The sequence below is a fragment of the Eriocheir sinensis genome, unplaced genomic scaffold (assembly GCF_024679095.1).
Source record: "Eriocheir sinensis breed Jianghai 21 unplaced genomic scaffold, ASM2467909v1 Scaffold1060, whole genome shotgun sequence".
In the NCBI taxonomy this organism is placed as follows: domain Eukaryota; kingdom Metazoa; phylum Arthropoda; class Malacostraca; order Decapoda; family Varunidae; genus Eriocheir; species Eriocheir sinensis.
The window spans coordinates 111,445-118,938 of NW_026110364.1; the positions used below are offsets into that span (position 1 = coordinate 111,445).

At 42.9% G+C, this 7,494-nt stretch overlaps 1 long non-coding RNA gene across 1 annotated transcript; it reads left to right on the forward strand.

Moving 5' to 3' along the window:
• The first annotated feature begins 4,356 nt into the window (after positions 1-4,356).
• LOC126989132 (uncharacterized) lies at positions 4,357-6,943 on the forward strand. Its single transcript, XR_007742901.1, has 3 exons — positions 4,357-4,491; positions 4,614-4,763; positions 5,304-6,943. It is a non-coding gene; the product is annotated as an uncharacterized LOC126989132 (long non-coding RNA).
• The last annotated feature ends 551 nt before the right edge of the window (positions 6,944-7,494 follow it).

The window sequence follows — 7,494 nt, forward strand, 5'->3', positions numbered from 1 at the left end:
ACACCCTGGCACCACACCACCCATGGCCATCCCACACACCCATGCACACCTTACTGCCCCTATCTTCCCTGTCATCCACACACACCCAGGCACCACACCATGGCATCCACACACACCCTGGCACCACACCACCCATGGCCATCCACACACACCCATGCACACCACTGCCCCTATCTTCCTGTCATCCACCATCCACACACCTGGCACCACACCACCCATGGCCGTGATGATAAGAGTATAAGAAAAATTGTCTTCTGATATGAATAGTCCACTGCAAAATAAAGGTCTGTCCAAGCATCTTCCACCTGGTTCTCTTGTCTGGTGTTAGTGTGCTCCATCCTGCCCCAACAAAGGTTATAATTCCACCTCTCCACCTGGTTCTCTTGTCTGGTGTTAGTGTGCTCCATCCTGCCCCAGCAAAGGTTATAATTCCACCTCTCCACCTGGTTCTCTTGTCTGGTGTTAGTGTGCCGCACAGTTGAGGTTTTTCAGTCACTGCCGAGTGGCCTAAGACTACCCACATGCTGGCCTGAAGACCACCCATCAACCTGGGCTCTAGATAACCTCTCCAAAGAGAGGCTGAAAGATGAGTTACGAGGGCATGGGCCCAACACAAGATGGCGCCACTATCAACACTCGCCTGCGCCAGAACGGGCTGGGCCGACAATCAGGCCCCACCGGTAAGAAGCCTTGGGCTGACCATCAGGCCCCACCGGGAAGAAGCCTACCGGCGCAATAGGCCGCGACAAAAAAAAAATATATATATATATATATATATATATATTTGGTGTATTGAGGTCTTTGCAAAAGATAACTATAGATCCACAGTATTAGATTACTGTTGATATTCATCTCTGGTAATTTGTTAAGTAAAATATGTGGCTGAATTGTAATGAAAGCGCTGCTAAAATCTATAAATATAATTCTAACCTGTGAATTTCGGATTTCTAAATGTTCGTAAGTTTGGTGAAGTAAGGTTAACCCAGCATCCTGAACACTCATACCTTGACAATAAGCAAATTGCAAAATATCTTTCAAGGGATCTACGCTTGAACAAATGTACCTCTTCACAATGTGCTCCAAACATTTCATTATAATTGATGTTAAGGCTACGGGTCGAAGATCATTAAACTCCCTTGGGTGGTTGTTTTTGGGTACTGGAATAATCTCTGACATTTTCCACACATCCGGTACTGTACTCTGATCAAGTGAAGCTTGGAAAAGTTTACACAGTGGATCAGCAAGTTGCTCGGCACAGGATTTTAGTAGTTTAGAACCAATTTTATCGGGTCCACTTGCTTTTCCACATTGTATACGTTTCATGGAGTTCATCGTATCATCACGAGTTATTATTCGTTCTACATTGATGCCCCTAACCATTGACAAAATATTTTCACATTCAGTATTAAAATGGTGCACATCAAACCTTGCATAAAAGGAGTTCAAATCATTTACATGTTTGGTGGGTCTTTTAATGACCTTTTCTTTTTAGAGCCACTCAGTAGTTTACCCCTGTCCAAGCATCTTTTGACTTATTTGACTTAAATAAGTTTTCAATTTTAACTTTATTTGACTGTTTAGCATCTAGTATTTTCCTATTTAATTGGCTTTGTATCACTTTACTTTGCATGCAGTCACCATTTATAAAAGTTCTCTTCTTTTCAATCAATAACGCTTTGATATCAGAATTTATCCAGGGTTTGTTATTTGGATAAATGCTAATTTCCTTAGTTGGAACAATCATGTTGGTACAAAAGTTAATTTATGAATTTAAAACATCTACATTTACATTAATAGAGTTGGACTTATTATACAACACATCCCAGTCTGTACAATATATGAATTTAAAACATCTACATTTGCACTAATAGAGTTGGACTCATCATACAACACATCCCAGTCTGTACAATATATGAATTTAAAACATCTACATTTGCACTAATAGAGTTGGACTCACTATACAACACATCCCAGTCTGTACAATATATGAATTTAAAACATCTACATTTGCACTAATAGAGTTGGACTCACTATACAACACATCCCAGTCTGTACAATCAAAACAGCCTTGAAGACTCACCATGTGCTCATTATTCCAATCCTGCACCTTAATTTTCTTGCACAGTTTACATTTCAGAGTTTGCTTACATGTGGGAGCCAAAAACACCATATTGTGGCCAGATTTACCTAATTTAGGCTTTTGATAAGAACGATAACCGTTCCTTACATTACAATACATTTTATCTTAAATATTATTATCTCTAGTGGGGCAAGTTACAGTTTGCTGATACAAAGGTACATATGGTTGGAAATTACAGTGGTTAAAATCCCCCAACACTTTCATAATTCCTTCAGGATTTTCATTTTCGTATTTTCTAACACAATTTAGTGATAACTTACTCGCTATTGCCTCAGTGGCATCAGTCGGGATGTATACAGTTATAATCGTCACATTATTAAATTCACGTGGTAGGTAAAAAGGTCTACATGATATTACTAAATATTCCAGGTCGTCACAACAAAACGTTCCTTTATGTTAACCTGAGTACACCATCTCTCATTTATGTACACCGCCGCCCCTCCTCCTTCTGTTTCACCACGTCCTTCATGTCTCCCCTGACTATCAAGAAACCATCAATATTTACTGTTTCGTCAACATCCTTGTCTTCAAGCCAGGTTTCGGTTAATGCTATGAAGCTACTCTCTCGGTAGTTCCTTATATATTCACAGTTTGCTGCTAATTCATCTATTTTATTTCGAGTTGATTGTACATTACCGAAAGTTACTGTAGGCAGTGGTGTCCTTATACCCCGCCTCCTCAATCTCGCCTGCACTCTACCTCTCCACCTGGTTCTCTGTCTGGTGTTAGTGTGCTCCATCATTGCCCCAACAAAGGGTTCTAATTCTACCGCTCCACCTGGTTCTCTGTCAGGTGTTAGTGTGCTCCATCCTGCCCCAGCAAAGTTTATAATTCCACCGCTCCACCTGGTTCTCTGTCTGGTGTTAGTGTGTTCCATCCTGCCCCAAGGATTTAATCCACCTCTTCACCAGCAGCAGGTGGAATTAGAACCTTGTCTGGAGTTAGTGTGCTCCATCCTGCCACCAACAGAGAACCAGGTGGATCTAATCACCTCTTCACCAGGGCAGGATGGAGCATAGCACCTTACTGAAAACCAGGGGCCAGGTGAATCGGAAGTGGGAGCGGGGCAGGATGGAGCACACTAATGCCAGACAGAGAACTAGGCGGAAAATGGAATTAGCCTGCATTAGCCTGAACAGGAGGAGTATACTAACAGGACAGGAGAGTTAGAGCATCCTAGGAAAGGCCATAATCCTGTAGTGGACTGTTGATGGTTAACCTGTCCGCTGCGATTGTCAGGGATTTGTCCTTCGCTGGTAACCTGGTAACATACACTCCCAGGTCTTTCTCTGCCTCTGTGGTGGATAGTGGAGTGTTTCCCATGTGTGGTGTGCTGGATATCCTCTCCCAAGGTGCAGGACTTTACATTTTCTTCATTGAATTATAGCAGACACTTTGTTCCACTCCTGTAGCTTGGTGAGGTCTTCTGGTAGGAAATCCACAGTCAAGGGTTAAACATAGTAATGTAATGCCATTTTCTTGCATGGGATGTGCATTAATACTGTGTAACCCTAATGTGAAATTTGTCATGTGTGAGAGGAATGAAAAGTCATGTTTGGTTGTTGTTCAGCAGTACAGTGATCAGGATCCTCAAGCAGACCAAGCACTGGGGTTTGGGAGTGTATTTTTTCTTTTTACAATTCTTTGCCGAACTGAAGGGCTTGCTCAACAGTTATTTAGCAAGACTGAATTAGTTTCCATTCTTGTCTCCAGTATACTGATGGACACAAAGAGGTGAAGCTTGTGGTTGTTGCAGCATCTTGTTCTTCTTTCTACAAACACTGTTTTCAACTTTCTTCTGCAGAGCCCGTCCACCGCTGGGCCCGGCCACTGCAAGCCTTGTTGGGTCAATGTGTGGGAAATCAGCCAAGGTGGAGTTTGAGTCGGTCGGCCTCAACCATGAGGGTGCGCATGGAGTCATTGTCATGTTCCGTTGATAACCTCCTAATTGATTCATGTTGGTTGATGTTTCACTCTGATATTGCAGTAAATATTTAGTTGTATCATTGTGCATCATCTGGATAACCCCAAAGTGTTCCTAAGGTATAATGATTGAATGTTTTGACAAGAATATGAACATTCACTCTTAGTTAGTAAGAAACTGTGTATGTGAGGTATTTGTTTCCATGTTATTTTTTTTTTTATTCTGATTATTTCCTCACTCTCAGGCTGTGTGAGCGGCAGGCTGGCCGTGAGCCTTCCTGGGAGTGCTGGGCCCCGGCTGAAGGCAAGCGGCCTCCCTGAGACACCCAAAGACTGGCTGACACAAGATCTTGTGCTGGTACTGGTGTCTGAAGGCTGTGCAGTGGTGCGGACACAGGCTCAGAGTGCCCAGGTGGACCAAGATGCTGGTAAGTGTTGCAGCTGACAGATTACTGACAAGGGAACAGGCAGGGAATATAAACAAAACAGACATGGTAGTTATAAGTGTGGCCAGTGTCGCCTCTTCTTATTCTTTATAAATGTTTCCAAGGTTGCCGCCTGCCTGGGAGCAGACTCACAGAGGTCAGCGCAGGGCAGCAGGACAGCGCCCTCAGCAGTGACGATGAGTCTCTCCATGAAGGCTGCACAGCAGCAGGCCACCGTCGCCAGAGAGCATCCTGAGGAACACTTCAATGTCCAGGTGAGAAGCCTTGAGCTTTTTTTTAAATTATCCTTGGGAAAACTTATGGTATAAAGCATCTTTAACCCGTCCGCTGCGATGGGCATGTATTTGGTTTCATTGGTACCATGAAAACATGTACTACCAGGTCTTTCTCTGGCTCTGTGGTGGATAGTGGAGTGTTTCCCATGTGGTATTGGTGTGCTGGATATTCCCTCCCAAGGTGCAGGCCTGTATATTTTCTTCATTATTGTAGCAGCTACTTTTTGTTCCATTCCTGTTGCCATTTTTTTCATTATTGTAGCAGCCACTTTTGTTCCATTCCTGTAGCTTGGTGAGGTCTTCTGGTAGGAAATTTGCAGTCAAGGGTTAAAGATGCATATTTTTAATCAAAACTGATATTGAAAATCCTCTTGCATTCTCTAAAAGCAAAGTCAGCTCAGGATTTTCTCCAACAGACTCTTTTGTAAGGTCCAGTCCTTGTTAGTGACTGCCGGTGAGAGGCAACACTTGGGCAGGGGGTGAAGCTTGGGGTGATGATGATGATGAGGATTGTTGCAGGTGTGAGGATGTCAAGCCACCACAAGCCAGGAGGGAAGTGGCTGCTGGGGCCAAGACAGCAGGTGAAGCAGAACCCTTAAGCCTCAGGTCTTCACCCCTGGACGAAGGAGGTGTTTCTTGGCGGCCAAACTCGGGAGACTCACCAGAAAAGACCTTGGTAGATGATGCAAGTTTTGCTCGCTGGAGACCACAAGAGTATTCACCCGTGCCTCATATTGTGGGTGAGGAGAGCAGCCTGCACCATCTCCCAAGAGGTATGTTTAACAGTGAGGCATGCACACAGGCAGGAAGCAGCACTACAGTCACCAGGAGACATTTTACATAAAACTGGCTACAAAATACTGCTGCTGCTGGCCAGAATGGAGATCAGGTTCAGCAGGATCCCAGCAAGGTGCTCTCTTTACTTCTTTGTGTGATTTTGAAAACACTTCAGCAGCCAAGGGGAACGCTCAAGAGAAAGTGTCATATCTATGCAAACCTTCCTGCAGGGGTGAGCTGAAAGGTGAAAAATGTAGTTACCACGACTCCTTGGAGAAGAGAGACACCATTAGTAGTTTGGTTGGTGAGAAAAGCTTCACCAGTCATGCTGCTTGTACAGGGGAGAAGACTTCAGTGTTGTCCTCCAGGCCTCTTTGCAGCGGGTACTCTAGATCAAGCAGCAGACCAAGTGTCTTGCATGTGTGTGTGTGTGTGTGTGTGTGTGTGGTTTTGTGTGTGTGTGTGTGTGTGTGTGGTTTTGTGTGTGTGTGTGTGTGTGTGTGTGTGTATTTACCTAGTTGTATTTACCTAGTTGTGAAATACAGGAAAAGAGCCGTACTAGGCTCGTGCTGTCCCATCTCCATAATGCTTATTATCCAGTTTGGCTTTAAATTTATGAATCATTTTTGCACACACAGTCTCCTTGTCAGTCCGTTCCATGTTGTTATACTTCTGTATGGAAAACTGTATTTCTTGTCATTTCTTATCACTGCCTCTTGTCACACTTCTGTCACGTACCACTAGGGCTTCCCTGTCCAATTTCTCCAATCCCTCTTGTATCCTGTACAATGCTATTAGGTCCCCTCTCTCTCTTCTTCTCTCTAGTTTTGTTAGTCCCAATTTCTCCAGTCTTTCTTCATAGGTATGTTCTCTCAGAGTTTCCGGTAATTTAGTCGCTGCTCTTTGTACTCTTTCCAACTTTCTAATTTCTGTCTTCTACATAGGTGACCACACTAATGCTGCATATTCCAGTCTTGGATGTATCATCGATGTTATGAGTTTCTTTACCATTTCTTCATCTAAATATATTAATGCTGCTTTTATGTTTCTAAGAGGATTGTATGTTTCCCCAGTTATCCGGTCTATATGTTTTCCAAAGGATAACTTGTCTGTTATGATCACTCCCAAATCTTTTTCTTCAGTTTTTTTTCATGATTCTTTCATTACTCAGAGAGCAGTTCCCCGATATTCATCTACTGCTCTTACCAAACTCCATTACGCTACACTTCTCTGTATTGAATGTCATTTCCCATTTGCATGACCATTCGCTTATTATATCAAGATCTTGGCTCAGGGCTACACAGTCTTCTTCATTATTTTAGCATCATCAGCAAACATATTCATATAGCTTGTCGCCCCTTCTGTTATGTCATTAATATATATTACAAACATGATCCTTGGTGGACTCCACTGGTCACTTCCATCCAGCTTGATTTATTATTCCTAATTACTGTTCTCATTTCTCTCTTCGTCAAAAAGTCCACAATCCAATCCAATATTGAACCACCCAGACCTCCAACATGATTAAGTTTCCATATTAATCGCTTGTGTGGTACTTTATCACATGCCTTCTTTAAGTCCAGATACACACAATCTGCCCAACCGTCTCTTTCCTGTATTATATCAATTACTCTTGAATAGAAGCTGATCAGATTAGTTACACAAGACCGTTCTCCTCTGAATCCGAATTGGCTATTTGTTAATGTACTGTTTTCTTCTAAATACTCCACCCATCTGTTTTTTTGTAATTTTCTCACACATCTTTGCTACTACACTTGTTAATGACACTGGCCTATAGTTCAACGGGTCTTCCTTACTTCCTCCTTTATGTATTGGGACGATGTTAGCCCTCTTCCAGTCTCTCGGTACCTTCCCTTGTGCTTGTGAAACATTAATCAAGTTGCTCAACTTTTCAGCTATTTGCTGGTTACAC